Here is a 9,350-nt window from a genome sequence, read left to right on the forward strand (position 1 = left end):
AAAGGGTTGTCGCACAAAAGCCAGGGTCAAACGGGACCCCGGGTGGAAGCCAAGCCTGGAGGAGTGGGTCCACTCCAGGACCGAGGAGCGGACAGCATCAGGCACAAACATCTGGTTATCGGGGCCCCCCCACTTCGGGGTTCGGCTGGGAACGCTGCGCCTCACAGACCTGCTTCCCTATTCCCCAGCTGAGTGCCGTCGCCAGACACGAGGTTAGAAGGATGGTCTTGGGGTCCGAGGGTGTAGCCGCGGGGCTATAGCTTGCCTGGAATTGAGATGCTTTGGCGGTGCAGAGATTTTCCAGGTTCTTGTGGTCGGTCCACACAATGAACTGATCTTCCAACCCCTTCCAGCCAGTGCCTCCACTCCTCCAATGCCAACTTCACCGCGAGAAGCTCACGATTCCTCACATTGTAGTTCCTCTCTGTGGCATCGAGGTGATGGGAGAAGGCACAGGGCCGAAACTTGAGATCCAGGGCTAGCGTCCCACATACCCCAGAGAGGTTAACCAGAGCCTGGAACACAGGTGGGGCATTGGTAAGGCCAAATGGCATAACCAGATACTCTTAGTGAACACTGGTAGTGTTGAAGGCAGTCTTCCACTCGTCGTATTCCCGTATCTGCACCAGGTGGTAGGTGTTCCGTAGGTCCAGCTTGGAGAACACGGTGGCCCCCTGGAGTGGCGCAAAGGCCAAGGAGATGAGTGGTAGCGAGTGAAGGTTCTTCACCTTGATGTCGTTGAGGCCCCTGTAGTCGATGCACGGTCACAGGGTTTTGTCCTTCTTTTCCACAAAGAAGAACCTTGCGCTGGCGGGGGAGGCAGAAGGACGGATGAACCAAAATTATTTTGTACTCGCCCCTTCTTGATGAGCCTGTCTTTTTAATGGGCAGGTAGTTACAATATGTCCTGTAGCTCCACAGTATAGATAACTCTGGCTGTGGAGTCGGCGTAAGCGCTCAACCGGAGACAATCTAGCCCTGCCCAGGTGCCAGGACTCCGAAGGAGGCGAGTCGGCAGCCCTCCGGGATTCCCGAGAGAACTTGGTTGATGTTGGGTTTATTTGGACGCATAGACTTCGGGGGTCTCTGGGATTCTTCGGAGGCGAGGTGGGAATTGAGGGCGAACAAAGGCGACAGGACACAGATTCCTTCTCCTTCCTACGTTCTCGATTCCAGGCACTCCGGGTTTCAGGCACTCTCAGTCACCAACATACAAAAATCCACCGCGTGGTCTGCCACACTATGGGAGTCTTGACGTAGCTGGAGCAGCTTACGAGCAGCCTCTCTCCCGGACAACAGAGAATCAAACACCTTCCAAACGTCCGCCACAAACTCCACTAGACTGAGGTAGACGGCTGACTGTTGCTCCCACACCGCCGTAGCCCAAGCGAGTGCTTTCCCAGACATCAGCATTATGAGGTATGCTATCCTCGAGCAGTCCAAGGGGAACGAAGAAGTCTGCAGCTCGAAAATGAGGGAGCACTGGGAGAGAAAAGCCCGGCAGGTTCCGGAATCTCCAGCGTAATGCTCCGGAGTAGGTAAGCGGGGTACTTTGCGCACTGGGGTAGGCTGGGAGATTACGGGTGTGACCCGCTGACCAGAGGGGAATATGCGGAATTGTTCCAGCATAATCTTGAATGCCTGGTCATGGCGTTCTGCCAGTGTATGGAGTCCCTCCATAAGACATTGCAGTAACTGCTTGTGTCATCCAATGGTGGCTCCTTGCAGGGAGTCTGCTGGGTCGGTTATGTCCAGTTTGCACTATCACGTTTCAGGTAAATCCCAGATGCAGACAGTGTCGAAGTAACAAAAGTGTATTCCTCATACAGGGGCAGGCAAGGCAAACAACAGGTCAAGGGCAGGCAAGGCTCAGTTATCCAGATAGGGAGCAAAAGGTCCAGAACGGCAGGCAGTCTCAGGGTCAAAGCAGGCAGGGGTCAATAATCCCTTGAGGTGTGGCAAGGTACAGAATGGCAGGCATGCTCAGTGTCAGGGCAGGCAGAATGGTCAAAACCGGGGAAAACCAGAAAACAGGGACTAGAACAGACAGGAGCAAGGGGAAAAATACTGGTAGGCTTGACGAACGAAACGAACTGGCAACTGACAAACAGAGAACACAGGTAAAAATACACAGGGGATAATAAGGGGAATTGGGAGACATCTGGTGGGGGGTGGAGACAAGCACTTATACAGGCAAAACAGATCAGGGTGTGACACTGTGCCATATTTTTCAACTGTGCTGTGATGTTTTACATGAACTTTGAACCTAAAGATCAAACCTTGTTGATTGACTATGGCTTTTCAAATCGCCCGACAATGCTATTTGCAGGGTTAATTTAAAATTAATGTTTTTTTTTACATTCCTGAACTTGTGGACAGAAACAGTCTACATAGGGTCAATAACAGAATGAAAGACTGTCTCTTCGAAGCAAAATCTACAGAGCTGAGATTGTCGTATACTCTATATACAGTCGGAAGTTTACATACACCTTAGACGAATACATTTAACCTGTTGGGGATAGGGGGCAGTATTTGCACGGCCGGATAAAAAACATACCCGATTTAATCTGGTTACTACTCCTGCCCAGTAACTAGAATATGCATATAATTGTTTGATTTGGATAGAAAACACCCCAAAGTTTCTAAAATTGTTTGAATGGTGTCTGTGAATATAACAGAACTTATTTGGCAGGCCAAAACCTGAGAAGATTCCAAACAGGAAGCGCTCTCTCTGACTATTTCTTGGCCTTCTTGATCATCTCTAACCAAAACAGGGGATCTCTGGCATAACGTGACATTTTCTAACGCTCCCATAGGCTCTCAGAAGGCGCCAGAACGATGAATGGTTACTTTGCAGGCCATGGCTGAAAAACATTAGCGCATTTGGATAGTGGTCGATCTGAGGACAATGAGACTGGAGGCGCGTGCATGAGCCGACACCATGTTTACTTTCTCTCTCTTTGAACAAAAACAACGACTCCCGGTCGGAATATTATCGCTTTTTTACAAGAAAAATCGCATAAAAATTGATTTTAAACAGCGCTTGACATGCTTCGAAGTACGGTAATGGAATATTTTGAACATTTTTGTCACGAAACGCGTCGGGCGCGTCACCCTTCTTTACCCTTCGGATAGTGTCTTGAACGCACAAACAAAACGCCGGTATTTGGATATAACCAAACCAACATTTGTTATTGAAGTAGAAGTCCTGGGAAATCTTAGTTTGGTGAGTGACACACTTGGTGGGTGTCAAAATAGCTAGCCTGTGATGGCCGGGCTATCTACTCAGAATATTGCAAAATGTGCTTTCAACGAAAAGCTATTTTAAAATCGGACATAGTGATTGCATAAAGGAGTTCTGTATCTATAATTCTTAAAATAATTGTTATGTTTTTTGTGAACGTTTATCGTGAGTAATTTAGTAAATTCACCGGAAGTGTTCGGTGGGAATGCTAGTCACATGCTAGTCACATGCTGATGTAAAAAGCTGTTTTTTGATATAAATATGAACTTGATTGTTTTTCTGTGGACATAGATACTTCTGTACCTGTTTCCTCCAGCATCTTCACAAGGTACTTTACTGTTGTTCTGGGATTGATGTGCACTTATCGCACCAAAGTACTTTCATCTTTAGGAGACCGAACGCATCTCCTTCCTGAGCGGTATGATGGCTGCGTGGTCCCATGGTGTTTATACTTGTGTACTATTGATTGTACAGATGATTGTGGTACCTTCAGACATTTGGAAATTGTTCCCAAGGATGAACCATGATGTCAAGCAAAGAAGCACTGAGTTTAAGGTAGGCCTTGAAATACATCCACAGGTAAACCTCCAATTGACTCAAGTGATGTTAATTATCCTATCAGAAGGTTCTAAAGCCATGACATAATTTTCTGGAATTTTCCAAGCTGTTTAAAGGCACAGTCAATTTAGTGTATGTAAACTTCTGACACACTGGAATTGTGATACAGTGAATTTTAAGTGAAATAATATGTCTGTAAACAATTGTTGGAAAAATGACTTGTGTCATGCACAAAGTAGATGTCCTAAGCAACTTTAAAAAAATAGAAATTTGTGGAGTGGTTGAAAAACGAGTTTTAATAACTCCAACCTAAGTGTATGGAAACTTCCGACTTCAACTGTATATTGGTACATGCCAATTTTTACATCCTGGCTAGAAATTCTGCTACAAATGGCAGCATCCTTATTATCAACAGCTGATGTCTTGTTAAACCATCAATACGAGCTAAATTCGCCCGCACAGCTGATATCTATTGCAACCGTTATTGGTCACCTCATTATTGCTCCCTAAAAGATGCTTGCAACCAACGTCTTTCAAGATATGTTTGCCCTGTGGTTGGTATTGTCATCACAACAACTTAGTCATTTTTTTAATAGACCAAGGACGATTTATCTAATTGACAAGCATTCAGTGCAATGGAAATAAATTATTTCCTTGTTTACCACAGCAAATCTAGTATGGCAATTGATCCAAAACTTTGTATGAATGGGAACTAATGTTGATGTAGCCTACTGACTGTTCTTATTTGTTTCCTATTTATTTCCTAAGATCAGGAGTAAATTAAACCTGGACAATACATATATGAAATTCGTAACTACATCAACTGAATCGAGGTATTAAGTTATTTGTGCCAGAATCAAACCCACCCCAACACTGGAGACCTATATGTGCGGGCTGAAGGCAGCGGCCCTAACCGTTAGAACACCCCAGTTCACAAATTAGCTCAATTTTTAGTTAATCTGTATCCTTAGGGTACACTGACTAGTATGTCTTAGCCTAGTGGAGATCAATATATATCTTGTGTTATTAAGCTATATAAAAACAGTTGTTGGTGTGTATGGCTGCATTTCAGGCCTAGCGTTTGAGCGAGCGAGAGAGAATATAATTTTATAAGCAAGCGCTGCCCTCATTTTCAGCCATTCACAAGGCTCATTTGAATTTCCTGATATATATAAGGACAATTCTTTGCGACAAAAGAGTGAAAAAGTTAAGATCCGGACTGTATTGTGCACAATTTCTGTGATTTTGCCTTTGACCTGATTTAAATAAGGACTTTTGTGAGAATAGGCCTGTCCAGATACCTGATCCTGATGTCATCGAAATCATATGAATAGCAATTAACATTTACATTTACATTTAAGTCATTTAGCAGACGCTCTTATCCAGAGCGACTTACAAATTGGTCCATTCACCTTATGATATCCAGTGGAACAACCACTTTACAATAGTGCATCTAAATCTTTTAGGGGATTACTTTATCTTTTTAGAAGGATTACTGTGGGGTTTCAGGTGTCTCCGGAAGGTGGTGATTGACTCCGCTGTGCTGGCGTCGTGAGGGAGCTTGTTCCACCATAGGGGTGCCAGAGCAGCGAACAGTTTTGACTGGGCTGAGCGGGAACTGTGCTTCCTCAGAGGTAGGGGGGCCAGCAGGCCAGAGGTGGATGAGCGCAGTGCCCTCGTTGGGGTGTAGGGACTGATCAGAGCCTGAAGGTACGGAGGTGCCGTTCCCCTCATGGCTCCGTAGGCAAGCACCATGGTCTTGTAGCGGATGCGAGCTTCAACTGGAAGCCAGTGGAGAGAGCGGAGGAGCGGGGTGACGTGAGAGAACTTGGGAAGGTTGAACACCAGACAGGCTGCGGCATTCTGGATGAGTTGTAGGGATTTAATGGCACAGGCAGGGAGCCCAGCCAACAGCGAGTTGCAGTAATCCAGACGGGAGATGACAAGTGCCTGGATTAGGACCTGCGCCGCTTCCTGTGTGAGGCAGGGTCGTACTCTGCGAATGTTGTAGAGCATGAACCTACAGGATCGGGTCACCGCCTTGATGTTAGTGGAGAACGACAGGGTGTTGTCCAGGGTCACGCCAAGGTTCTTAGCACTCTGGGAGGAGGACACAATGGAGTTGTCAACCGTGATGGCGAGATCATGGAACGGGCATGCAGCTCCGTCTTGCCGAGGTTCAGCTTGAGGTGGTGATCCGTCATCCACACTCATATGTCTGCCAGACATGCAGAGATGCGATTCGCCACCTGGTTATCAGAAGGGGGAAAGGAGAAGATGAATTGTGTGTCGTCTGCATAGCAATCATAGGAGAGACCATGTGAGGATATGACAGAGCCAAGTGACTTGGTGTATAGCGAGAATAGGAGAGGGCCTAGAACAGAGCCCTGGGGGACACCAGTGGTGAGAGCACGTGGTGCGGAGACAGATTCTCGCCACGCCACCTGGTAGGAGTGACCTGTCAGGTAGGACGCAATCCAAGCGTGGGCCGCGCCGGAGATGCCCAGCTCGGAGAGGGTGGAGAGGAGCATCTGGTGGTTCACAGTATCAAAGGCAGCAGATAGGTCTAGAAGGATGAGAGCAGAGGAGAGAGAGTTAGCTTTAGCAGTGCGATAGACCTCCATGACACAGAGAAGAACTGTCTAAGTTGGATGACCAGTCTTGAAACCTGACTGATTTTGATCAAGAAGGTCATTCTGAGAGAGATAGTAAGAGAGCTTGCCAAGGATGGCACGTTCAAGAGTTTTGGAGAGAAAAGAAAGAAGGTATACTGGTCTGTAGTTGTTGACATCAGAGGGATCGAGTGTAGGTTTTTTCAGAAGGCGTGCAACTCTCGCTCTCTTGAAGATGGAAGGGACGTAGCCAGCGGTCAAGGATGAGTTGATGAGCGAGGTTAGGTAAGGGAGAAGGTCTCCGGAAATGGTTTGGAGAAGAGAGGAGGGGATAGGGTCAAGCGGGCAGGTTGTTGGGCGGCCGGCCGTCACAAGACGCGAGATTTCATCTGGAGAGAGAGGGGAGAAAGAGGTCAAAGCACAGGGTAGGGCAGTGTGAGCAGGACCAGCGGTGTCGTTTGACTTAAGAAACGAGGATCGGATGTCGTTGACCTTCTTTTCAAAATGGTTGACGAAGACATCCGCAGAGAGGGAGGAGGGGGGGAGGGGGAGGAGGATTCAGGAGGGAGGCGAAGGTGGCAAAGAGCTTCCTAGGGTTAGAGGCAGATGCTTGGAATTTAGAGTGGTTGAAAGTGGCTTTAGCAGCAGAAACAGAAGAGGAAAATGTAGAGAGGAGGGAGTGAAAGGATGCCAGGTCCGCAGGGAGGCGAATTTTCCTCCATTTCCGCTCGGCTGCCCGGAGCCCTGTTCTGTGTGCTCGCAATGAGTCGTCGAGCCACGGAGCAGGAGGGGAGGACGGCCTGGAGGATAGGGGACATAGAGAGTCAAAGGATGCAGAAAGGGAGGAGAGGAGGCAGAATCTGGAGATAGGTTGGAGAAGGTTTGAGCAGAGGGAAGAGATGATAGGATGGAAGAGGAGAGAGTAGCGGGAGAGAGAGAGCGAAGTTTGCGATGGTGCAATACCATCCGAGTAGGGGCAGAGTGAGAAGTGTTGGAGGAGAGCGAGAGGGAAAAGGATACAAGGTAGTGGTCGGAGACTTGGAGGGGAGTTGCAATGAGATTAGTGGAAGAACAGCATCTAGTAAAGATGAGGTCAAGCGTATTGCCTGACTTGTGAGTAAGGGGGGAAGGTGAGAGGGTGAGGTCAAAAGAGGAGATGAGTGGAAAGAAGGAGGCAGAGAGGAATGAGTCAAAGGTCGACGTGGGGAGGTTAAAGCCACCCAGAACTGTGAGAGGTGAGCCATCCTCAGGAAAGGAACTTATCAAGGCGTCAAGCTCATTGATGAACTCTCCAAGGGAACCTGGAGGGCGATAAATGATAAGGATGTTAAGCTTGAAAGGGCTGGTAACTGTGACAGCATGGAATTCAAAGGAGGAGATAGACAGATGGGTCAGGGGAGAAAGAGAGAATGTCCAGTTGGGAGAGATGAGGATTCCAGTGCCACCCCCCCGCTGGCCAGATGCTCTAGGGGTATGCGAGAACACGTGTTCAGACGAGGAGAGAGCAGTAGGAGTAGCAGTGTTATCTGTGGTAATCCATGTTTCCATCAGCGCCAAGAAGTCGAGGGACTGGAGGGTAGCATAGGCTGAGATGAACTCTGCCTTGTTGGCCGCAGACCGACAGTTCCAGAGGCTGCCGGAGACCTGGAATTCCACGTGGGTTGTGCGCGCGGGGGCCACCAGGTTAGAGTGGCAGCAGCCAAGCGGTGTGAAGCGTTTGTATGGCCTGTGCAGAGAGGAGAGAACAGGGATAGACAGACACATAGTTGACAGGCTACAGAAGAGGCTACGCTAATGCAAAGGAGATTGGAATGACAAGTGGACTACACGTCTCGAATGTTCAGAAAGTTAAGCTTACGTTGCAAAAATCTTATTGACTGAAATGATTAAAATGATACAGTACTGCTGGCTGGTGAAGTAGGCTAGCTAGCAGTGGCTGCGTTGTTGACTTTGTTTGAAAGTGTAGCTGGCTAGGTAACCTCGATAGTTTCAGTACTACACCTTATCATGATACAAAGGCAACTATGTAGCTAGCTAACATAACACTAATCAAGACGTTCCTTTGTAATGTATTTAGTTTCTACAATGCTGCTCGTCGGTAATAGTTGGCTAGGTTTGGAAATGGCGTCGCGGGGGACGAAAATAGCTGGCCAGCTAACCTCGATAATTATTCTAAACTACACAATTATCAAACTTTGACAAACTATGACAAAGACAACTTATTGACTAAAATGATACAGTACTGCTGGCTGATAAAGTAGGCTAGCTAGCAGTGGCTGCGTTGTTGACTTTGTTTGAAAGTGTAGCTGGCTAGGTAACCTCGATAGTTTCAGTGCTACACCTTATCATGATACAAAGGCAACCATGTAGCTAGCTAACACTAGCTAACCTGGCTAGCTAACCTCGATAATTACTCTAAACTACACAATTATCTTAGATACAAAGACAGCAAAGACAACTATGTAGTTAGCTAACACTACACTAATCAAATCGTTCCGTTGTAATGTATTAGTTTCTACAATGCTGCTAGTCGGTAGAAGTTGACTAGCTAGCTGTCGAGGGTGCAACAAGTCAGAAACTCAAGAGTAAGTGTCAATTGGCTTTTTCATAGCCGATCTTTGAGAGTATCTCTACCGCTCCTGCTGTCTCTAGAGAGTTGAAAACAGCAGGTCTGTGACAGGTAGCACATCCGGTGAACAGGTCAGGGTTCCAGCAGGTCTGGGACAGCAGGTCTGGGACAGGTAGCACGTCCGGTGAACAGGTCAGGGTTCCATAGCCGCAGGCAGAACAGTTGAAACTGGAGCAGCAGCACGGCCAGGTGGACTGGGGACAGCAAGGAGTCATCATGCCAGCTAGTCCTGAGGCATGGTCCTAGGGCTCAGGTCCTCCGAGAGAGAGAAAGAAAGAAAGAGAGAAAGAGAGAATTAGAGAGAGCA

This window comes from Salmo trutta, chromosome 39 (genome assembly GCF_901001165.1).
Source record: "Salmo trutta chromosome 39, fSalTru1.1, whole genome shotgun sequence".
Taxonomy (NCBI): Eukaryota; Metazoa; Chordata; class Actinopteri; order Salmoniformes; family Salmonidae; genus Salmo; species Salmo trutta.